The sequence below is a fragment of the Sorex araneus genome, chromosome 6 (genome assembly GCF_027595985.1).
Source record: "Sorex araneus isolate mSorAra2 chromosome 6, mSorAra2.pri, whole genome shotgun sequence".
NCBI classification, from domain to species: domain Eukaryota; kingdom Metazoa; phylum Chordata; class Mammalia; order Eulipotyphla; family Soricidae; genus Sorex; species Sorex araneus.
Genome location: NC_073307.1, coordinates 107,662,607 through 107,688,693, shown reverse-complemented (window position 1 = coordinate 107,688,693; position 26,087 = coordinate 107,662,607). Strand labels below are relative to the sequence as shown.

The 26,087-nt window shown below is 38.7% G+C and overlaps 1 pseudogene; it reads left to right on the top strand.

The window, feature by feature from the left end:
• The first annotated feature begins 368 nt into the window (after positions 1 to 368).
• The window catches only part of LOC101549700 (interferon-induced very large GTPase 1-like), a 66,928-nt pseudogene continuing 41,209 nt past the window's right edge, over positions 369 to 26,087 (top strand).

Sequence of the window (26,087 nt, the reverse complement as noted above, 5' to 3'; positions counted from 1 at the left end):
CACGCATACACACGTGAGAGAGAGAAATACAGAGACAGAGAAACAGAGAGAGACCTCTATTCCATCCCATTATCACAAACATTATCTAACAAAAATAACTTGACATCCTAGAGGTAGAGCATAATTATGGGAATGAAATCAGTAAGCCCAAAATCTTCAAGAATTATCTTATACATACAAGGTCTATATACCATCAATATCTACATACTGGGTCTCTTTTCAACAAGAAGACTTTTTAATCTCACCTCAGTTTTTTCCTCTTGCTTCACATTGTAGTCCATTATTTACTGTGATTATTCATATATCTCTCATTCAATTTTAGGTCAGTAACTGCAAGGCCATCACCTCCCAGTATTTAGCCATAAAGAATGGAAGGAACATTGAAAAAACTCCTTCTACAGACCCTTGAAGACCTTTTAGGGGAGGAATTTGTGAAGTTCAAGTTCCAACTCACAAATATAACTCTTGCTAAGGGATTTAACCACATACCTCGGAGCAGACTTGAGAAAGCAACCCCAGTGATAATTGCTGACCTGTTGATTCAGTACTATGGGAATGATTATTCAAAAACTGTGACCAAGGAGGTATTGGAAGCCATAAATCATCGTCACCTGGCAGAAAAGTTCTGGAAGTCAGTGGAAAAATGTGAGTTATGACTTTATAAACCTGTCTTTGCTAGATCAGTCTCAAACATAATGCCAAATCGTCTCACCTTAATTCAATGCGCATACAGACAGCACAAAATGTAAATTGGGCTATATGTCATGGCGCTTTAAATTTCATTTATTGAGGTACCCAGAGAGATAGTACAGCAGCTAAGTCACTTGCCCTGCATGTGGGTTACTCAGCACCACATATGGTCCTGTGAGCCCTGACAAAAGTAAGCCCTGAGCACTGGATGTGCCCCCAAATCATAAAATATATTATTAAACATATTATTTAAATAGAAATTCAGACTTATGATCCCAGCATAATTCTAAAATCTCAGCTATGCTTTATTTTGACTTCAAAGCTCTTCTTCTATCTCTTCAAACTGTACTTTTGTCTTTTAGTATCTCTTGTAACATATTTTTGAAGGCTGGACATTATGTGCTGGGCAAAATAAACAAAGGTAAATAATATTTAGTGTGAGATTATATGTTTATCAAGCTAGAAAAAATAGAAAGATAGTGTTCCCTGTTTGCTGTACCTATGATATTATAGGTTAAATTTTTTTCAAATGTTTTTCCTTTTGTCCTCACATTTCTTTAAGCATCCCTAAAAAATTAATTAGTAAGGTCTGAGATGCATAGTCATTCAGTTTTATTCCCCCTGTACAAAAATACAGGAAACAGCTGATAAAGGTAGTCAAGTAAGACAGTGAGGGGAATATTATGTAATTCAGTGATTAGATCGAAGTTTTTTAATGAACCAGGCCACAGTCTGACATTTTATACTCTTCTGTCAATTTTTCAAGATCCAACTGAAATGATACTTCAGGAAGCAGTTCTGTCCTAATAGAGCTGAAAGTATTGGTTTGAAAGTACAAGCATTCACTCAGTGTACTTTCTCTTCAATTCTTATTTATCATATGATTGCTCTAATTTTCAAAGTAATGTGTCCATTAAATATTGAGAATAGTTTGAACCAAAAGGAAAGAATATTAGTCATGATCTTAACAAATTCACAGAAATAGAGGTGATATGTATGGTATCACATGATGTTTCATAATATTCCTTTACCTAGATTATACATTGTATAGGGAGATTTATTTCATAATACATTTTGTTGGCTTAAAAATGATAAGTATTGGGGGTATGATGCCATACAGGTTAACCTGTACTTGTGGTGTGAATGCATCAGCAGCCTGATGGTGCTTTCAGACTTCCTGATACCCCCAAATTGCCGCTGTGCCTTTGGCCAGAGGAGGCACGCCCTGCAGGGTATATGCCAATAATATATTTCTCTGGAAAATATGGAAACAAGGGCTGTGATCCAGAGACACACAAAAGAATCTCTGAACTGAGCAGCTCACTGCAGAGATGCCTCCGGACTTTAAGCCAGGCCAACTTCACTGGGGTACCTAAGACAGTGGTAGGCATCTTCTCTCCACCTGCCCCCTAAACACCCTGGTGGTCACCAACTTCCAGAACCCAATGAGAAGTGCAGGTATGCAGATTCAGTGGCCGCAAACTCCAGACCTCAAGAGATAGGGGATGGACCCGTCCTTCTCTTGCAGTCGCCATGGGACCCTAGAGGTCATGCCCACAAACTGCCTCTGGCTGCTACTTAAGCTCCTTAAAGGCCACCATCCAGAGACATATAAAGCAATCTCCGAACCAAGCAGTTCGCTCCAGAGATTTCTCCAGACCCTACTTATCTGGAATTTTGGAGTTCCAGGAGCACGTGGCCACTCTTGCAGCTGTATGACATCTTTTGCTACTCATAACAGGCAATACAAAAGAGAGCATGGGGGAGATTGTCTGCCATGGAGGCAGGGGGAGGGGTGCGATGGGGGGGAATGCTATGGTTCTTGGTGATGGAAGATGTGTATTAGAGGAAGGTTGAGTGATTGATCACTGTATGACTGAAACTCAAACAGGAAAACTTTTTAACTGTAGCTCACAGTGATTAATTTTTTTAAAAAAATGATAAAACATTCTGAATAAAAAAAGTAATGTGGAGTTTATCCCCAATTCAATAAGCTTAATCAATGGCTTACTCGTATATTATTAAAAATAAATAGCAGTACTCCTACATTATTAAAAATGATAATAAGTATTACCCATAGCATTAAGCAGAAATTCCTAACTGTTATTTTGTATAACATCAACACTATGCATGGTATATGTCTAATGCACATATCTATATGTTTATATATAATTTCTGTACTATTTTGGTCATATATAGCCATAATAATACAATCTTATCAATATGAAGTTTAATAATTTGTAATTTGTAGAAGTAAGTACTGTCACATTTTTATATATTTTAAGTATATTTAAAAAATTATTTAATAAAGTAATGTTACATTTAAATTTAAAGCATGGGGAATATATTTCAATTTTTTCCTCTCAAAATAACCAATTTTTCCTTTGACTATCCACTTTAACTCAATTTTTCTTTTCATTGTGACCGCCATATTTTTTTTGTTTTTCTTTTTTCACTTATATTTTTGGTCCATACCCAGAAGTGTTCAGAGATTATTCTGTTCTAATAACTCATTCCTGGAGGAGATCAGGGATCATATGAGATGCCATTGGATTCAAGTTGGACATGTTCAAGACAAACTCCCCATCTGCTGTATTATATTTCCAACTCTGATGACAAGCATATTGCTAAATGTCATGTTAAACCAATCATTTTTAGGACTGCTGATATCATTTACTAATTGTCTAAGTTGGTAAGCTTTGACTCAGTTATGATTTATAAGCTTTCTTTCCCCATTCTCTATTAGTAAATAATTCCTGGTAGTGTTCATGAGAATATATGGGTGTCAGGATTCAACTGGCATTTGGCTATGTACAAAACAAATACCTTTATCTTTGTATTATCTCTTTGGTCCCAGAATTTGCCTTTTAAAACTTTTTTGTTTGGTTCCTTATGAAAGAGTGCTTCTCAAAATGTCCTTACCATACATTTATTTTTATATGCTCAAGTTAAAATATCTTAGAAACATAATCAAAATCTTTAAGGCCAGGGCATGTGGTTTATGTACAGAATGCATGCCTTGCATGTATAAGAACTTGGTTTCAATTCTTGACACTGCATGGTCTTCCAAGTAGTGTTGAACCCCAGAGTGACTCCTGAAGCTATCCAGTAGCTACTTAAACATCAGGAATGTGAAAATTATCCCTAGCACCTAGGGAAACAGATGCTCAAAGATCATGTGCACAACATAGCCGAGATGAAACCACCCATGTGGACCATAACCTCACAGTCATATGACAAAGATTATGAGGAAAGCCAATGGTTAACTAGAGGTTGAAACAATGTGCCTTTGTGGACTAAAGAACAGTGGCAGGAGGAAGGAGGTTGTTATGTCTAGGAAGAAGTTGCCAGACCAGCCCTTGAAGCTCTAGAGCAGAGGCAAGGTTGAAGTATTGCGGATACCCAAAGATATCTGCCTCCCATGTTATTCGCTACTGACAATAACATTGCCAAGTAATCTGTTATTCTCTGAAAATATCAGTTTTCCCTAACAACAATCTGTTTCCCAGAGATGTCAGGACTTAGAGCATTCTGACATCTAGTGACCTTGTGACCTCTAGTGGTCAAGAGGCTATGCCAGGAACAACCCAAACAGGTTCCTATTTTTAAAAACTTCATTATTTTTTTCATAAAGTTGTTCACAATAATTTATTACATTCAATATTGCAACACCAATCCCAGCACCATTACACCTTCCTACCACCATTATTTAATTTTTTTTCCATTTAAAATAATGTACCACCACCCATGCCTGCCCTAATAGCATGCCCTAAATAACTTATTTCGTATAGATAATTCTCTAACAATGATTTAAAAAATATTCCTTAGGAGAAAGTGTGTGAAGTTGTTGTATCTCACCCTGGAGCCATTAAGCCCTTGTATAAGAGATTACTAACATGCTGTTACAGGTCGGATCTTGTGTGCTAGTATTTTATTAATCAAAATGAGTTGCCTTTCACTTGACATTCCATTCAATGTTATGTGCTACTTCTGGTACATCAATGGTGTAGAGTATGAGATGTCGCTCCAGGAATTCTAAAGTTTTAAATAGAGTGATACAGCAGGAGTTAAGTTTTTAACTGGATGGGGACTTTGGGTCCAAAGGCATCTCAGCAGTTTGTTGCTCTCTTCTGAGATTTATTTGTGAGTCTCTAGATTATGGCCATTAATGAGCTTATCTGGCACCCAGAGGTACTTAGTTTATGTGACTGCATGGCCCCCCGTAAGAATAGGGAGATAGGGGAAGTCGCCCATCCCTGACTCCATGAGAGTCAGGAGATTTCAGTCAAAAAACCCACTTGCCTGAGTAAAAAAAAAACACTCATTTTTTAAATTGACAGTTTACTTCTAAAAGTTGAAAATAAATCATTTATTCAGTTGTATATATGCACATTTTAGCATAGCAAAATCAAGATGTTCAGTAAAATTTTATATTTTTACTTTTATGGATGTTTCTTATTGCCCTATTTTTTGTGCTATGCAACAATCAGATCTTATGTTGTTCTAGTATCTAAAATATTCTATCATTATGTAGGGACTCATCTACTTCACCATTTGTTAATTAAACAATTTCCTCCTGGTAGTAAGAAGACTACATGAACACATGAACAGTAAACTTTCTAGATTATTAGTTTCTGAAAATTACTCACAAGTTTGAATGATATCAGCTAAATTTAGGCTTTTTGGCTAGAAATTTTTTTTACCTTATTACTTTTCTTAAAGAATCACTTAACTGATTTCTATTACCAATGATGAATCTGATACCAATCTGTCAATCTTGTAATTAATCTTTATGTTAACTGCCGCTGCTTCAGATGAATTAGGTGTGATATCATAAAATGTGTGGAGATGTAGAGATTTTTTTCCCCCATTTAATGAGATGGAAGTTTGGCAGACAATTTTGCGATATGAAGTCAATCAGTTTTAGCACTGGTAAAGATGAAGTTTCACAGACTATCACAACACTGTTTACCTTAGCTCAAATGTATATATAAGAGAGCCAGGGAAATATCTCATGGATCGGGGTACAAGCATACCTTATGTTCAAGGCTCTGAGACTGATCCCTGATACTACACGGTGTAGCAATGGGCCCTCTCCTATGGTCTAGTTGGCTTATTATCTATAGGAATAGCTCTAGGGCATCCTTAGAATTGCTTGGTACGCACCTACAAATATAATACAATAAGATAAGATTTAAAATAAAGCAACATATAATCACAAGTTTGTGTTTTTTGACACTCCAACCTTGGCCATTATTAGGTGAAACATTATTCTCTAGCAAACCTTAATCTCAAATCAATCTTATTCTCATTTGAAATTCCAAGGACTGATTTTCTCAGTCAGATCATGATTCTCAAGACAATTATTAGTGGTAAAGTAAGAGATTCTAGGAGAATCTTTATATAGCTAAGAAACATGTAGGCTGATAAGCAGAATATTCAATATTTTGGAAATATTATGGAAGAAATATTTGACTTCTTTAAGTTGCCATTTCTACCAAAAGAATATAGTCTTCAGTGAAGTTTTTTTACAATTTTCTTGAATTTCTTTTCTTAACAACAATGAAAATATAGAAATGAAGAGAACTTGAGTATTAAGAACTATTACACCAATTTCCATTCACCATACTTTAAGTCATCAATGTGTTAAGTCTATAAATAGAAGTCTATCACTATTCCCTCGATACTTTGATCAGTGCTCTTTGTTTTTATCACTTTGTTTTTGTGATTTTTCACTTTCCTTTGTACCCCATAACTCTCAGTCTATAAGACAATCATGATTTTTCTCATAATTTCATAAAATAAAATATACTCTATGGCAGGGGGTCACATGTAGAAAACAGACATTAGGGTTGGACCTGTGGGTGTCTGTTAAGAATTGGCACAGCTATTGATTATAGGTAGAAAGTGGTTAAGCTTCAGAAACACTATAATACTTATTTCATGTTTTATTAATGGTGAGAATAAAGAACATTATTATTCTTCCAAAGGTGGATCATCCAGTAAAAAAACTAACCAAACACTAAAGAGGAAGCAAGAAAATGAACTAGGACAAGAGGATGACAAACAACAATCATTACTAAAGGTATGTAAGTATACAATCTATCTCATATTTTTGCTTTAGGATATGGTAGAATCTTCCTTGTTCAAAAATCTCAGAAATTGACTGGTTTCTCTATCCTATACATGTCTCTTATGTGTATGGAGAAAAGCAAAGTACATGATGAAAACTGATGATTACTAAATAAGAAACAATTTATTTTCTAAAACACAAGAGAATAGACAATGGTCAGTGTTAGCAAACTGAGATTCTGCCCATAAAACTGAGAGGGAGTTGCCAAAGTTTAACGGACATGGGGAGAAGAAACATAAGTGGGAGAAGGTTATTGGCACTCAGGTAGTGGGTGTGGGGCAATAGAAGTTTCATTTCTCTTCTTTATCAAATTCTCATTTCTTCCTTGCCTCTATTATGTCTCATCAATTGAGAAAATATTTAGAATGATACATTATTTTAAATTGCTTTTTCTCATTTTGAATTCCAAGAATAGATAATATATTTCAAGTGAATTGTCAATGTAGTTTAAACTTAACCATCGTTTGGTTTGTTTTTTTTTTTTCTTATTGGATCACACCTGGCTATGCACAGGGGTTACTCCTGGCTCTGCACTCAGGAATTACACCTAGCAGTGCTGGGGGACCATATGGGATGCTGGGAATTGAACCTGGGTTGGAGGCGTGCAAGGCAAACGCACTCCCCACTGTGCTATCGCTCCAGCCTCACTTAACCACCATTTGTGTCCACTCTTGCATCATAGTACAAGGAAATAAACTCTAGTTTATTCCCCTCTTTCTATTTCACTGTTAATTTTAAGCATTTCAAGGTGGAATTAGTATTATATTCTTATAATACTAATTCTTCCTGTAGCTTTCCATCACTTAGCACATAAGAAGACAATTTGAAAAAAATCCTAATTAGTATATTCAAAACTCATACATTGCTGCTGTTCCAGAGTAGCGTGGGTCACTGGTCCATCTGCAGTGACCCGAGAGTTGCATGGGTGCATTTGGGGCCAATCACCTCCCCCCAAACCTGGCCCACCAATGGTGATAAAAAAACAAAGGAGAAAAAGGGGATCACCAGGTTGGTTGGTATTCAGTTGTCGTTTATTCAAGTCTCAAAGCATTATTTATAGAGAAATCATCAAGGGTTGGGGTAGTAATTACATTTAGTTGTGGTTGAACATTATCATTAACAACATGAACAGATGTAAAGCCCTTCCTTCAGGGGAAGCTCTTCTAGGAGATACTCAAGGACAAAATTTGACTCATTTGATCCTCAAGGACAAAATCCTACTTATTTGACTAAGAGATCATCTAGGGGTAGAATTCCATCTAAAGGTGCATTACTTAATCCCTTTTCTTAGCCAGTATCCATTTAAACAGTCATCTTAAATTTACTTCTAATAATATTTACTTCCCAATAATAAATAGTCATGCTTTATGCACACAGTATCACTTGTATCATTTGTCATCCCATTGATCTTCTATTTGCTCGAGAGGGCGCCAGTAACGTTTCCATTCGTCCCTGTACTGTGCTAGGGCAGCCATAATGATATTTGCTCGCTCCAGGAACAGGAAGCCTCAAACTGTTCATTCAGGGTTTTGACAAAGAAGTATGACCATCTCGTTGGTGGGTGGCCACGTGGTCTTTGATGTCCTGTGGAATCCAGTTGGTGACAGCTCTAGTCCAGCAGTTGTCTCTGAATCGCATTACATGTCCAGCCCATCTGATTTTTGATGCCTTGGACACAGTGTGCTATGCACACAGTAAAAGATATATTAAGCCTAAAGTTTGCCTCTTCCTGGGGACATCTTGCTATACATCCCAGACTAGAATCCTCAGACCAGGTTAGTCTTTCCTAACCCCAGCAGGGTCGTCCTTATCCAGTTACTTGTTTTGGGGTCATGACTTATTACACATGACTTACTACACATTTTCTGGTGCTTAGCCTGTCCCCTTTTGATGCCAGGTTAGCCTACATCTTGCCCTGGGTCCATCCAAGTAGCTCACTGAGACCATCTTTTTTGGGTTGTTAGGATCTAAGGGCAATTAAGGCCTTAAAGACAATAAAAGTTAAGTAAATATGACAGATTCTCAGGAGTAAATATTATTCAGTCAATTAATTCCCAAGTTACAAAAGCATAGCATTGACTGTCTTTCTGTGACTATACAAAAAGGACATTGCTCTAAAGTAATCTATGCAAAAGACATAAAGAAAGAGAAAAGCAGTATTTTCACTTACATATACAAAATATAGAGTCCTCAGGAGAATTTGACTTTTTGAATCACAGGATCTGATTTGTGGGGATTAGTAATTAACAACTAGGGGAAGGAGAGCACAAAGAAGAAGTTAAAAATAAACACATGATTGTGGGTGCCTGCTGGAAGTGGGTGTGCCTCATGAGTACTGTGATGGGTATAACTCAATAAACTTAAGCTCTCTGAAAGGAGGAGAAAGAACAAACCAATGGTATCCAATAATATGTGACACTCAATTCTCTTTATTATAGAGATATAAAGGTCATTACCACTGTCTCTGTTTCTTTCTAGAAAATAAAAAATCCATTCATAAAGAAAGCACCTGGAAAATCTGCTCCTTGCCGCAATGATCCTCAAGCAAGTAATGACAAGGAACTTACAACAAAACATCTGTCCCTTTCTAAATTTGATAATTTGATCAAGAGACTCAACCTGGAAAAGTATTATCCCAAGAAGATGACCAAAATTAATTCATTTTTGATAAATAAGACCTCCTGGTATGGCACTCAACCAAGAACTGAGGAAGAGTTACCATTTTGCTTTTTGGAGAAGCTTTTGGTATTAGATTATAATTTGAGATATCTAGTTTACAGAGATAATAAAGATACAATATCTACTATATCCGAGGCCCTGAAAGCTACAGATTTAGAAAAAATATTTGATGACTTTTTCCTTATCAAGCAACCACAATCAACTGTGCTGCAAACTTGCATCCACCCAATGGACTTACAAATGGCAATTTTTCACTGTGCAGATGATTTTATAAGACAGTGTATTTTAACTAAACTTTCTACTTGTCAGTTTGCTCTCCCACTTTTGGTGCCCAATCCATCCAATCCGTACTCTTCTAAACTTGAGTTTGAGTTCCCTATTTGGTCTCTCACACAAATCAGAAGAAGTTGGAGAGTGATGGAAAAAATAGGATGGGAAAAGGAACCTCGAAATTATAATAACCAGCTGATCAGTTGCCAACCTATACACACTGTATCTTTTGTAAGATTTGGAGATTATGTCTCCACTTCTAAATCAGAGATTTTAAATTCACTCCTGAGTAAAGACAAACATGACCACTTTTTCTATGATCATCCTAGGGGAAACAATAATAGATGGTTGCTGAGAGATGGTTTGGTGGAAATATGCTGGTACTGCCCAGGTGGTAGAGCTGAAGACAGATTTGAAACCTGTATTGCCTTCACCAATCTCCATGGAAACGCTGGAATACATGAGAGGCAGGCCAAATTCTTGCTAGAGGTCTCCTCAATCACTGTCGTTCTCCTGTCAACTTCCTCTTTTGACAAAATAAATAGTGCCCTTTTACGAGACTTTTATTTTTCACCCAAACCTCTCATATGTTTGTTTGAAGATGTAGGAAATATTATAGATGACAGTGTTGCTCACAAAGTGAGACTTGGGATAAAAAATCTAAATAAGATAGAAGTAGCAGATAAAATTGCAGCTACATTAAAAATGTTGCTAAAGAAATCTGACTCTCCTGCTAGTTTAAGAAGTTGGTCCAATATCGCCAGAAAACACAAGTTTAATGTTGATGAAGACCAGAGAGAGTGCCAAGGAGCAAGGAAAAAAGTTGACATCCTTATGAACATTTTGCGAGACATGAAATTATCTGAGATAAAGGAGAAGCTACTGCCTCTCCAGGGAAATCTATGGCATGATTGGTGTAAGAAAGATAAGGAACTCTATCAGCTGCAAGAGAAAGGAAATAGGAGCATTCAACAATACAAGAATGCTATTGAGAAGGAAAAGGAGAAAACACGCTGTGAGCAATATCACAAAGCCATTGTCCTCAATAACTTGATGAAGGCGCTGCTTGAAGGTCTCCAGTCACACTTAGAGAGTCACACAGAGTTCTACTTTCTTCAGGGACTACATATAGCCATGGACCATCTAACCACAGGACAGTTAGAAACACTAAACCAGAGGCGTAGATCCCTGAGGGATCATGTGAGAACAGAAAAGCAGAAGCTTTCCAGAAGAGACTCCCTGAGACATTGGGAAGCTGAGCTAGAAGCTGTTTCCAAAGAGATCGATGACTCCACCCTGGGAATTGAACATTTTCTGAGAGAGGTAGGTCAGATCTACGAAGCCCTGGAGGAAACATCCTCCCAAACAAACACTTTATATCTCTCCCTTCCACAAATGGGTGCAGATCTAATGTTATCTGGGGTTCCCATTGAGTTGGTGGATGGGGATGCATCTTATGTGCCCCTTAGGTGGGTGACAGCTATTTTTGACAAGGTTTTGGAGAAAACGAAAGACAAACGGATTTTTGTTCTTTCTGTTATTGGCCTGAAGAACTCAGGGAAATCCACTTTGCTGAATACGATGTTTGGGACTCAGTTCAGTCTCAGTGCTGGGAGGGGTAGCCGGGGTGTCTATATGCAGCTCCTGGAAGTGGAAGAGATGCTCAGGGAAGAACTGGGTTTTGATTTTGTGCTTGTTGTGGACATAGAAGGACTTCAGGCCTCAGAGACCATTAACAAAACACAGGATGAGGAAAATGAATTAGCAACTTTTGTCATTGGACTTGGAGACTTAACTCTAATCAATATTTGGGGGGAGGATCTACTGGGGATACAAGATATTCTTCAAATAGCAGTCCATGCTTTTCTCAGGATTAAACAAGTGAATATCTCCCCAAAATGCCTTTTTATTCATCAAAATACAGAAGAAATAATAGATGCAAATCAAAGTATAGAAAGATTACAAAAGAAACTGGATCAAATGACAATTGCTGCAGCAGAAGTAGAACAGCACTCAGACATTCACTGTTTCAGTGATGTCATTAAGTTTCACAACAACACCCACATCAGCTACTTTGCTCGCCTCTGGGCAGGTTCTCCACCAATGGCTCCTCCAAATCCTTCCTATAGTCACAACGCCCAGGAGCTGAAAAGTTGGGTTCTTAAGCATGCCAAAGAGCAAGGGAAGGAAAACATTTTGAAGATATCAGAACTTAAAGTTCGGATTCGGAATTTGTGGAAAGCCTTAGTAAATGAGAACTTTATTTTCAGATTCAGGAATACACGAGAAGTCATGGCAATGGATAAACTTGAAACCATGTACAATTGCTGGACCTGGGAACTGAGAAGCCATGTTCTGGAATTACAGGATCAGCTAGCCAGCCAGATTCAGAATGAAGAATTTGAAGCGATAAAACCCTTAGTTGAGAATCAGGTTGTAAAAAAGCATAAAGCCATTAAGCAAGAACTTGAGAGGTATTTTCGAGAAAATAAGGAGAGAGAGATCTTGGCTCTGTGGCAAGGAAGATTTGAAGATGGATTGAAGAATGTTAAAGGGGAGTGTATAAAAGAAACATTGAAGAAATGTGAAAATCTAATTAGTATAAAGAAAATAGATGATTTTCTGAGGAAGCATGAAGGAGAATTTGAAAATAAGTTGTCAGAAAAAATTAGAGGAATGGCTGTTTCCTCCGAGGGGAAAGTGCTACATGATAAGGAATTAAGAGCTATGTTCAACAAGATTTGGTCAGAGAACATCATCATTTCATTATCTCCCACACTTCCAACTACAGAGAGTCCTGATGTTGATATTGACCTAGAAAATATTCTTCTGGAACACTTTAAGCAGCACCCCAATATTGTGAACAAAATTATGTACCGTGCCTCAAAGAAACAATTTTCTATCAATTTTTCTAAGCATGTTATCACTTCTCAAAACTTTGAATTATATGGGTCTTCATTGGAAGAATTTGACAAAAATATCATATCTGAGACCACTACTAAAATTAAGACATTGGTTCATAAAAGACTATGTTTAAGACAACAACTGAGTAATGGTTACAGTTCTAATTATTTCCATGAAATTCTGCAAGTGATCCAAACTGAAACTGACTCTGCATCACAAGGAGTCAAATTCATATTCACAAATAGATATAAACTAGAACTTGCTCTAGAGCTATTCCAGGATGCAGCAAGCATCTTCAAAAAAATATGCATTGCAAATGACCCTAAACAGTACCTAGAAAGTAGAAAAGATAACATTTTTAATGATTTTATATTGTCCTACAAAAAGAGTCAAAATACTGTTTGATTTTCTTTGGTACAAAGAGTTTTTACTCCCTTATGAATTGAGATAAATTCCATGAGATATAGGTTTCTCACCTCATTTTTCTTTCCTCTCCTGCTTTGCTTTCTGATATACATATTTTTATAGCACAGATAATTAAGTGCAATCAATTAAATACTCTCTCGCTTTTTTAATGAAAGCTTAGCAGTCAGTGTATTATTCTGGAGGCCAGAGAGTTAGTTGAGCACATGCTTTGCCCTCGGGAGATCTAGTTCAATCCTACTTCAGCACTGCATGGTCCCCTACACTACCTGGAACAACTTCCAAACACAGAACTGGGAGTAGCCCATGAGCATTGCCAGGCATGACCACAAAACCAAAACAAGTTAGTGTATGGCTCTGTAAGTAAAACTCTATATAAGCTTTTGCAAACATTTTAAATGGAATACTTGTGAGAAATAACACAAACATGTAGTTCACTTCTTTGATTAATGCATTCAAGTAACATAATCATAAAGCTTAATAAATAAATAAATATTTTTTAAAAAATCCAAGAATGTCTTTAGATTCATTTCCCTTTGTCTGAGTCCCTTTCTTCCTGGTTATGTTCATTCCTTTGTTTTATTTTCCATTTAGCCACCAGTGCTCTTAGTCAGGAATTCTGTAAATATTTCAGACAGAGATCAATGTAAAGTATGGCATCTAAGCAAAGGGTGCTTGGTGGGCCCACTAAGTTTGGGAGATACAGGCTGAAAATAGACTATAGACTGAACATGATGCCTACTTAATACCTCTGTAGCAAACCACAACACCCCCAAAGAGAGAGAGAACAAATGGGAATGTCCTGCCACAGAGGTGGGGTGGGGTGAAGGGGATGGGGTTGGGGGGTGGGAGGGATGCTGGGACCATTGGTGGTGGAAAATGGGCACTGGTGGAGGGATGGGTACTCGATCATTGTATGACTAAAACGTAAGCATGAAAACTTGTAAGTCTGTAACTTTGTCTCACGGTGATTCACTAATAAAATAAAAATAAGGTATGGCTTGTAAATAAATGAGCAAAAGACAGTCTGTTTATATCTACATTGATCCTTGGGTTGTTCATTCCTTCACAGTAACCGGGGAGTCATCAATTCAAAATCTTACTGGGGCCAAACTCTACAATTTGCGCCACTACTTGTTTTAAATATTTTCTTAATTAAGCATATTTTTAGCTACTCAGGCTGGCACTATTTTATACACCTGCAGTCTGTAGAAAGATAAAATCGCTATGAAGAACCCCAAAATTTCTCCTGTTGCAGCTCTTTAGAGTTCTGACAAAGAGATCCTTTCCACAACAAAATACACACAACACACACACACACACACACACACACACACACACACACACACACACACACACACTGAACTACTACTCTGCATATTAACTGGATATATAGGCACCTATCTGATCCCTTGGGAGTTCCCTTTCTCTTCCCTTCTGAGTAGAAGCCCTCTGGTGACCTCAAGCTGTGATTGACTCTTCCCCACAAGAAACTTCTCAAAATGTCACCCAAATAAAGCTCAAGTGCTCCTGTCATCTTGTGATAATGCTACCCCAATCTTGTTCAAACTTGAAATCCCTCATATCTCCTACATTGACTTGGATGTGCATGTTTTAGTTAAGAAATTCTTGAGATAAAGCAAATATTATTGACTCCCACCAATTACAAGACTTTTTAGCACTGAAATAAATGATAATTATATAAGGACACAGAATGAGGAAGGCTTAGCTTAGTCTAAACTGGGGGGACCATTAGAAAATATTTTTAAGATGAGAATGATAAAATATTTGTCAAATATAGAACAAAAAGTGACAAGCAACATGGAGAAATGCAAGAAGAGGAAAGAGTTTGGATATTTTGAGGAATTAGAAGTTCACTGGAGGGACCAGATGGGGCCTACCTTTATAGTAATCCATTTGTTATTTTCTCTTGTGTCACCACTTTTTTTTGTTTTAGTTTTTGAGGTTTTGTTTTGTTTTTAAAGAGGAGGGAATGTTGAGAGTTTGGGGAATTGGTTTTATTTTTCTTTTTGGGTCACACTCGGCGATGCACAGGAGTTACTCGTGGCTTCACATTCAGGAATTACTCCTGGCGATTCTCAGGCGACCATATTGTGTTAGGGCAGGACTGCCACAGATCGAGATCTCCCTATAACGACAAAGAGACTAAAGAGAGTGCAAACAGCAATCAGGGTTTATTGTAACACTGGCTAGCCAGGGTCCAGGCACCTACGTGGACATGCAGGTCCAGCAGGTTGGCAAAGACCTCTAGCTTCTCCAAAGGAGATCTTATATAGGCCTTCCCCGGCCGTTACAGCAGAGCCGGCGCATTCCCCAGTCAATAAGTTCATAATTCAACATGCCTCTCCCTCCAATCCCATTAGGCCCATCTGCTTGTCCAGCTTATAGATTTACAGGTCACAATTGCATAAGCGCCTGAACGGGTCCGAGGGCTGAGCCCGGGCCCAGGAGGCTATCTGTTTGGATTATACCCCTATATGGTCATAGCTCAGGAGCCCGCACATTCCTCTTGCAGCAAGCAGATAGCAGAGGCCTGAGTGGAAAATACACGGTTTTCATTGTGTTTGGCTTCGCCAAACTGGTGCTGTCGTGTTAGCAGGAGAACCAGAGATGCCCTCAAAGGAGATGACAGTTCTTGCCTGTGAGACATGGAGCAAATGAGCTGGCAGGATATGATCCCACGCAGTCGAGGACAATTTAGCTGACACCCCATAGCAAATCACAGGGTATGAATTTTACACCTTTAGATATCAGCAGAAAATCTTGTCTGTAGCCCAAAATGTAACTTGCAGGAGTCATGAGGATTTTGTTGTAGTTCTTTTCTTTTCTTTTTCTTTTCTCTTTTTGGGTCACACTTGGCAAAGTTCAGGGGTTTTTCCTGGCTCTGCACTTAGGAGTTACACCTGGCAATGCTCAGAGGACCATAAGGCACAAAGACGATTGAACCTTGGTAAGACATGTAAAAGGCAAATGCCTTCCCCGCTTACTTCACTCCAGCCCCTTCGTATTTTCTGTCTGCAGGAAGAATTCACCCAGGAGACCCAAAATAGACCAAGCAGCTGAAACTTGAAGAAAAGTAAAGAAAGAGATGACAATACACTGTAGAGATACTTAGAAAAAGTGAAAGAATTCCCTTCATAAGCCACCTTGAGTGTGGGAACATTATTCAAGTCCTGCTGGGTTTTCGTTTTTGTTTTTTCTTTTCCTGTTTTTGGACCTTTTGTGTCATAGCCAGAGGCCATTCCTGGAGACTTTCATCCACCAGGTCAAAAATTTAATACTAGGGCTCAAGTTGCAGTGTTGGTCTGACCTTGCCATCCTAAGTGAAGAGGGTTACCAGGGCTGGGGGGTGGCGGGGGGTGGGGGGGAACTTCCAGGACCACATTAGTTGATTTCCAGAAAGCCACATGGTGTCAGGAATCAAACCCAGGTCAGCATGTGCCCTAAACTTGTACTAAATCCTCTGCTCCTGTGTGTTTTCATTTGATCATTTCTTCTTAATTCCCAACTTTCTATGACTCAGTATTATCCCCCAACATTGCTTTCTGGATGAGAAGTCTCAGTGCCAAGGGTCTTAGTCCCCTCCCCTTCAGATACTCTAATTGATAAGAATCCTGTTTGGTTTTGTTTTTTCCACACTTGGACCTTGAGATGCCATTCCCCAAACAAAAAGTACTTTGTTCCTAAGTAGGTTTCCCATTAAAGCATTCCGGACTGACCCAGGGAAATTCCCTCTGATTAGGCAAGACTCCCACTCCTGCTCATGTGTGACTAAGCTGCTTGCACTGTCAAACCCAGAATGACAATCCCCAGACAGAGGTTTTATGGAGCTAAGAGGAATAAGACCTCAGTTCTTTGAGCAACCCTCCCAAACCGTCAGAAAACTCATTAACCACAAGGCCCCTCACCTCCACTGCCCCACTCTGTTTAGTTATGCAATGAAAAGTGAGCATAAGATTCTGTAAAACCAGGGCCAGAGGACTATGGCAAAGTTTTTTGTGACTTTATGGACTCTCTGGAAGGTAGAAAAAGCTGAAGCTGACTGGCCTGAGGCTTAAAGTTTGGAGGGTGTGACCCCCTCTCCCTGAGAGGAGCTGCCCTATTGTATTCATATGAACATGGCCAATCAGAACTCAAGAACCCTTTTGTACTGATAAGAAACCTAGGCCCATGGTCAGACAGTACTAGACAATGCAGACTGTAATAGAACCTTTCTGGACCTCTAGATTCCTGGTACTTCAATAATATTGAAAATAGAAAATCTCCCCAGTGATGTTTCCCTACCTTTTTCATTACATATAATGTTTATTGTTTGTTCCTCAAATGTTGGTCCTCACTTTTCTCCTTCATGAATATGTATGTATAAATGCCCTGCAAAACTGCTCTGATGGGAGTGGGTGGGGAAGGGCACCAGGTAATTTAGCTAATACATTTGGTCATTTAATATCTCACAAATATAAGGTATGGTCAGTAGATAGTTAAGTAGATAATGGCAGTTGCTAGGGGAGGAAATAACAGATATCCAAAAGGTGGGGTGGGGGCAGAGGTCAGGTTAACTTCCTCTTTGATCCATCGACTTTTCCCTAGGCAAAAAGAAAAGTATGTATATATACTTTATATATATACTATTTATATATATACTGATATAATATATATATATATATATTATATATCAGTGCTATAGAACTGATTCTAAGAACAAAAGAAAGGCAAAGAGACAAAGAACACAGTAGTCAATGGGCCTTGAGAGGAAGCTGCTGGATCCCAATGAGAAGGGCAGAAAACTTCAGACCTGGACTTCACACCCTGGAAGGACAGATTTCAAGGAACAAAATTATCAGAAGCACCAGCGGTTGGGAAACATTGTTGAGGGACAAGATAATGAAAGTACAAACCAGGAAAGTACAAACTCCACGCAGGATATCAGGAACCTAAAACGATCTACTTAAACCGTGAAACAGAAATACTAGCACTATAGATGTGTGGAATTTGCTATGCTAATTTTACGTACATTCTCAAGGACCCACACACTAACTTGACTTAAAATATTTTGGGTCATAAAACGTGGGGCTGTATAGTGAACAAGAGTGACACCTGGTGGAAACAGCAGCAAACAACAGGACATGTGAGGGGCTTATCTTTCTCTACTCCTTTACCAAGTCTGAGGGATGAAAGTATTCTATCAGTAAACCTAATACCAAGTTTTGCCAGAATATGTAAAGGCTTAACTGGGGCACTACAAACCTTACAGCTGTGAATGAGATACTATGGTGAGTAGGGATGGGTGGGGGATAATATTTTCCTGAAAATATGCCTAATAGTCTGTCTTCTGTGTTAGCATCGAGCCAACAAACAAATGGGAAAGCAGTGTCCTTATCTAGCATAATTCTGCTTTCTGCTCCTGTAACAACTCTTGTTGAAGTTATATAACAAATTTTCTGCCTGAATCTGGGACTAGGAATCTAGATAAGAATCCTCCAAACCCATGTGATCTGTTCAATAAAGTTGCTTTCTGAGCATTCCCGATGCCTCAATTTCTTTCTGAACCATCTTCTAACAGTTCATGTTTGTATTTTAAAGGTAAGCGCCCTCTGAGAATATCAGAACATAGCATAAATTATAGTGGAAGATTTTCATGGGAGTCCAGCATCAAACTTTGTGGACCTAAATCTACTGTTCAGCCATTGTTCCCAAAATAGGTTCTATCCTCCTCTGACTTACTTAGACTGGGGGGCCAGAAGGTGAGGGATACATACCTGGCAATTCTCAGGGGTTACTCCTGGCTCTGCACTCAGGAGTCAATCCTGGCCAGCTCAGAGGACCATACAGGATGCCAGGGATAAATCTGGGGTTGGTTCCCAGCCCTCTACTCTCCTTTTAAAGGACAGTTTGCATGGAAAAGGTTTGATTCATCAGTGCCTGAGTAAAAATTCCTCTTGATGGCAAACAATCACAGGTTTTCTGCTTAATTCCATTGTAGTGTTAATTTGGGGGTTAATTCAGCTCTATAGTTCAGATATACAGATATACATCTGTATGCAGAGTATACAGATATACTCAAGTCTACAGTTCAGTAAAATTGTGCCAACCCCAATGGGATGGGAAAATGCATCTTGATCAGGGAACACATGAAAGCTTCATCCATGAAATAAGGCCATTATAAATAAGGTTACAAACATGAATGTATGGACTCTGTACTCACAATCATGGGGAGGATGAACAAAAAAAATTCAGAATTTGGGATTTAGGGTTTCACCCTAGTGAGAAAGTTAGTAATCTCATTTTATGCCTTTGTAATAAAAAGAGATCGGGAGAGAGATAGAGAGTGAGAGAGAGTGATGACTTTTGCCTGCACTGATAGAAAGTTTCAATGTTATAATATGCTCTTATATAAAGGTTGTGTCTTCTGATCATGTCATAGAGAGAATGATATCACAAAGAAAAGTTTTATACTCTCTCCACAGGGCAAAATTTTGCTTAACAAATTGACTTATAATTGATTCTTAGTCTTACCTTTAGGGAATGTCTTAGACAGAAGATTAACCTTTAATGCCATCTTGAAAATGGTTTCCAGGGTCGCACATTATCTAGAAGCACTCAGGCTTAAGACAGGTACAAGGGTGCATAGATCAGTCTCAAGAAGCCTAGCACATTTTCTTCAGTATTTAGCTATTCACTAGAATATATTCCAAATTCCATATGGCCCCTTGGAAAAATTATCTTTGGCTCCAAGTACTTCAAGCATGGGTGGTTAGAAGCCTGCATCAAAATATGGTGGCCTCTGAGATCTGCTTGCTTTGGACAGCAATAATATCGCCAGCCCCTGTGCCCTTGGCTACACAGAGACTCCAGTTCCTGCCATAATGTGAGCTACTTCTCTGACTCAGTCCCTGGGTAACAGTTGTAAGTCTCACCCAGGGCAGCAGCATTCAGATCTGGTAAGAGATCATACATCTCAATACCAGGGTACACTTTTCCCATAAGTTTTCTCTGAAAAGCTGGACAAAAAGTGAGGCATCAAGTCTTCATAGATCTGCTTAGAGATTTCTTAAGTTTATGGAAGCCAGGAGATTTCCCCTTATCATTTTTTTGTTTGTTTTTGAAAAGTATCCTTCTTTACAAGGATAATTAGATGGATTTAGTTGTAGAACATATAAAGAATGGAAATATATTTCCATTAGAGGAAAGAAAGGAATTTGTTTCCTAATATGCCTGATTATTTAGACATAGGACAAAAATAAATGTAAAACGTGAAGTTATAGGAGATTTGTAGAAGAGGAATCTCAGGAATAAGGTTTGTTTAAAAAACATTTTTTTAAAATTGAATCACAGTGAGATACACAGTAACAAGGTTGTTCATGACTGAGTTTCTCTCACCTTTTGGGTCTTATGGTTTGCAACATAGATACCGAAAGGCTATAATGTATAACATTTACTTACCTTAAACACTGGAGCCATAGCACAGTGGGCCTCTGTTTTTCCTAACCTTGGATATTACTTTCATAATATATTTTTTATATATTATGAATGCAGTCATTCTACATCTCTCCCTCTCTTTCTCACATATTTCAGTCAGTATGATACTCTTGATGTTCATCCACTTATAAGCAAATTTTATGGCTTTGTTCTTCCTAACAATTGCTTAGTATTCTATTGTGTAGATATACCACAGTTTCTTTAACTAGTTTTCTGTTCTCAGGCATTCAGGTTGTTTCCACATTCTGGTTACTATGAATAGTGCTGCAATGAATATAGGACTGCAGATGGTGTTTCTTCTGTATGTATAAGGGCATCCAGGATATATTCCAAGAAGTGGTATTTCTGGTCAAATGGGAGCTCATTTTCTAGTTTTTGAGACATGTCCCCCTTGTATTCTTAAAAGGCTGGACCAATCAACATTTCTACCAATAATGCAAGAGAGTTCCTTTCTCCCTGCATGCATGCCAGCTCTAGTTGTTCTTGTTCTTTTGCAAGTGTGCCAGTCTCTGTGGTGTGAGATGATCTCATTATTATTCTGATTTGCATCTCCCTGATGATTAGTGTTGTATTGCATTTTTTCATGTGCCTTTTGGCCAATTGAATTTCTTCTTTGAGGATGCTTCTGTTCACTCTTCTCCCCATCTTTTTTATAGGGTTGGAATTTTATTTCTTGTAAAATTCTACCAGTGCCTTGTATATCTTGGGAAAAAACTCACTTGAAATAAATTTTCTCCAAAAAACTGGACAAAAAGTGAGGTATTGGATCTCTATACTTGCTTACAGAGTTTTTATTCTGAGGTACTGAATCTCTACTCTTAGTTTATGAGATACAATGGTCAGGCTGCTGGAGTCCCAGTGACTCAGTCAACAAATTTTGGACTGAATTTCATATTCAAGAAGGAGAGATCATCAAGGGTCAAAATAATTAAGAGGTTTTGAAAAAATTATTGCAGAACATGATCAGTGAGGGAACAAACCAGGACTCTGTACACAGGACATCTGAGGACGAGAACTATCTACTTTAACTGCAAAACAAAAGTAACATCAAAAATATCCAGTCTTGTATGTTAATTTGATATACAGTTCTCAAGCACCCACCCTCTCAGAAACCGTATTAACTATATCAAAACTGTTAGACCATGTATAGAAGCTGTTACATCTCTCTTTCTGTCTCTCTTTCTCTGTGTTGAGTGTGTGTGTGTATGTGTGTGTGTGTGTGTGTGTGTGTGTGTGTGTGTGTACGCGCGCGCGCGCCCTGGCATAAAACTTGATTTCCTTCTCTCTCTACTCCCTTTATTTGAAACTATTCTCTAGTCCATGCTGCTGGTCATCCTTCTAAGCTTAGTTGTTTCATTGTCAATGATCCTCTGTTTTCTATTCACTTATTTCTATGTTTTTTTCTAGAACAATCTTTGGTGGCAGTGATGGGATAAGAAACTGCAGCTGGAAGACTTCTAGGATCACTTGGACTCCAACACAACTGTGCCCATGGCGCCATTTTATCCGCCTAGTGGCATTTGGAGAACTTTGGGTGAACCCTCCTACCCATAATCTCCCATGAGTTGGGTCTCCACCAACTTCAGGGAAAACACAAATGATTAGGAAGTTTCCTAAAAAGTCTCTTTCACTAAAGTGAAGTTAACACCATAGTAAGATACAGAAACTACATGATAGCTTCTGGAGTGTTTTACTTTGTTTCAGGGAAAGATCTTTCCTAAGGTTAAGGTAGATTTGTAAGGTGAAAGCTATCATAAGCTGTGGATTCCACAGTGAGAAGAGTTAGCGCTGTCTTCCTGTGGTGGCAGGAAGATTCCACAGTGGGAAGAGTTCTCTCTGTCTTCCTGTGGTGGCAGGAAGATATTTCTTGGGGGCAGCAAGCTGAAGGCAGCTTCGGACACAGACTCTGTAATGAAGGTTGCAGGACCCTAGTGCCTGGATACTCCCATGGGTGGGTGTGATATTTAGAGCTACAAGGAACACAGGCTAGTAGCTAGAGACATGACACAGTGGCAGCAGGAAGATTTCCCCACCAGCTAAATTCCTCCACTCTAACCTACACTGGGAAAGCAGAGACCATCATCCAACAAGCTGGACCATATTCCTCCCTGGCAGTGGGGGTGGGTGGAGAATGAGGGGAGGCATGCTAATAATGTGTTAGAAAGAATCACCTCCATACTACCACAAGCACCATGAGGAAACAGCACAGAACTCTACCATGAGGAGTGGATGGATATGGGAGCCCTGAAGCCTCAACAAGGAATACTCACATACATAATATCTCTGATAAAGAGTTCAGAGAGGTGTGTGACATCCTCTAACTCACCCTTCCCGTGTCTCAGCCTGCATCTCAGACCTAGCCTTCCCTGACACCCCCCAGGCCCTGGAAGGCCACCCCAGCTGGCAGCACATTGATCTTTAGAACCACAGCCATTTTCTTTTCCAGCCCATGTGTGTGACATCCCCCGACCCGCCCTTCCCAAGTCCCAGCCTGTGTCTTGGACCCAGCTATAGTACGACAAAAAGTGTGGTCTAATTCTGAAGGGGCATGGTCTCTTTTCGGGCCTAATGTGATCACAGATACTCTCTTGAAACCCACCAATCTGTTGTTTCACAACCAGCATTGTCCGAGTCCATACAGAATCCTTTTTCACAACAAGAGGGAATGGGGATATTGATCTTGAAAGTCCCTCTTCCATACCACCACAACAACATGAAGAAACAGCACTAATCCCCACCACAAGGAGAGGACAATGAAATAGTCCAGAAACATCAGTACGTGTTTCCTGCAAACTTGAGCTCTCCGATAAAGAATTCAGAGTTGAAATCTTCAAGATGTTCAATGAACTCAATGGAAAGGTGGACAAGTTAAAGGAGGACCTGACAGAAACAATACAACAGACAGCTGACAAAATACGGGAAGAAATGAGAGCAGAAATAAAAAAGCTACAAAAAGAAATGAAGGATTCAGTAGATGAAATTAAAAACTCTGTGGCTGCCTGCCCTCAACAATAGAATGTCTACAGTGGAAGACAGAATCAGTGAGCTTGAAGATGAGCTGCAAGAGGCCTACAGGCAACAACAAACAATGGGAAGAGACCTCAAAATAGCTCTACAGTACTCAGAGTTCTAGGGGATGATTTCAAGAGGAACAACATTAGAATCATTGGAGTACCAGAAGGTCAGAGAAACAACCCCAATGAAAAAGCCACAGTCAAACAAATCATTGCTGAAAAGTTCCCAGAGATGGAGAATGCAGGCATCCAGATTCAAGGTACCTGAAGGGTGCCAGCTAAAAGAGACCCTAACAAAAACCTCAAGACATATCATAGTTAGAATGATGGATGTCATAGATAGAGACACAATACTGCAAGTAGCAAGGTCGAAGAAGGAAATTGCATACAAAGGAGCACCCCTTAAATTCACAGCAGACCTATCAGAGGAAACCCTCCAAGCCCAAAGGCAGTGGTGGGATATAGTGAAAAAACTCAATGAAATGAACACTTCACCAAGAATACTTTATCGAGCTAAACTCTCATTCAGACTTGAAGGAATGATACACTATTTTGCAGATAAACAACAACTGAGGAACTTCATAGACTCAAAACCAAACCTGAAAGAAGGACTAAGGGGGCTATTATAAGACAAGAAGAACCCCTACAAGCACAACAAACCCTTACGTAAAGATGGCGCAAAATCCCATAACAATAATCTCTCTTAATGTCAATGGTCTAAATTCACCAATTAAGAGGCAGAGTGGCAAAATGGATTCAGAGACTGAACCCAAGAAACATATCTGAATAACCAGAACAAACACAGACTCAAAGTTTGACTTTGATAGAAAACAACCCTGCAAGCTAACAACTCCCTCAAAAAGCTGGGGTGGCCTTACTAGTATCGGACAACATAGATTTCAGGTTGAAAAAGATTAGAAAGGATAGGGAAGGCCATTTCTTATTAATCAAGGGCTATGTAAAGCAGGAAGAAATCAAACTCCTAAACGTGTATGCACCCAATGAGAGACCAGCTAAAGACCTACAACTGCTTATAGACCTCAAGAAGGACATCTTGAGCAACACAATAGTAATTGGAGACTTCAACACCACCCTGTCATCCCTGGATAGATCAAGAAGATTAAAACCCACCAAGGAAATACTGGCTTTGAAGAAAGAAATAGAAGAGAGAGGGCTAAGAGATCTATACAGGGCTTTATATCCCCCCAAAAGGGAATACACAGTCTTTTCCAGTGCACATGGAACATTTTTCAGAAAAGACCACGTACTATGCCACACAACATACCTCAAAATAATCAGGAAGACAGACTTTGTATCAGCTATCTTTTCAGACTGTGATGCACTGAAGATAGAAGTTAATCATGTACAGACGCAGAAAACCAAATCAAACACCTGGACATTAAACAACTCGATGTTGAAAAATGAGCGGGTCAGGAAGGAAATCAAGGAAAAAATCAAAAGGTACCTCAAAACAATTGAGAATGAAGACACGAGCTACCAGAACCTGTGGGATGCAGCTAAAGCCATGTTAAGGGGAAAATTTATAGCTCTGCAAGCATTCTTCAGGAAGGAAGAAAGGGCCCACATAAATAACTTGACTTCACAGCTTAGGATTTTAGAAAAAGACACAAAAAAGGAGCCCAAACAAGGCAGAAGACAAGGGATAATAAAACTTAGAGCAGAAATCACGACATGGAAAGCCAAAAGATAATCAGAAAGATCAATGAATCCAAGAGCTGGTTCTTCAAGAAAGTAAACAAGATTGATAAACCACTAGCAAGACTCACAAAGAAAGATAGAACCCTTATAAACAGAATCAGAAATAAAAAGGCAGAAATCACAACAGAAACCAAAGAAATTCAAAAGATTATCAGAGACTACTTTGAAAAGCTGTATGCCATGAAACAAGAGAACCTAGAAGAAATGGATAAATTCCTGGATTCTTACAATCTCCCAAGGCTGAACCAAGAAGACCCAGAATACATGAACAGTCCTATTAATATCAATTTAATTGAAACTGTAATCAAAATTCTTCCCAAAAACAAAAGCCCAGGTCCAGATGGGTTCACTAGCGAATTCTTCCAAACATTTAAAGAGAACATGTTGCCAGTTCTTGTCAAGCTTTTCCAGGAAATTGAAAAAACAGAAACTCTCCCAAAATGTTCCTATGAGGTTGTTATCTCCCTAATACCAAAAGCAAACAAAGACACCACAAAAAATAAAAATTATAGGCCAATATCCCTGATGAACATGGATTCAAAGATTTTCAACAAAACATTAGCAAACACAATCCAACAATTCATCAAAAAGATTATTCACTACGACCAAGTGGGATTCATCCCAGGGATGCAAGGATGGTTTAACATTCAGAAACCAATCAACATAATCCATCATATCAACAAAAGAAAAGATAAGAACCATATGATCATATCAATAGATGCAGATAAAACATTTGACAAGATCCAGCACTCATTTAT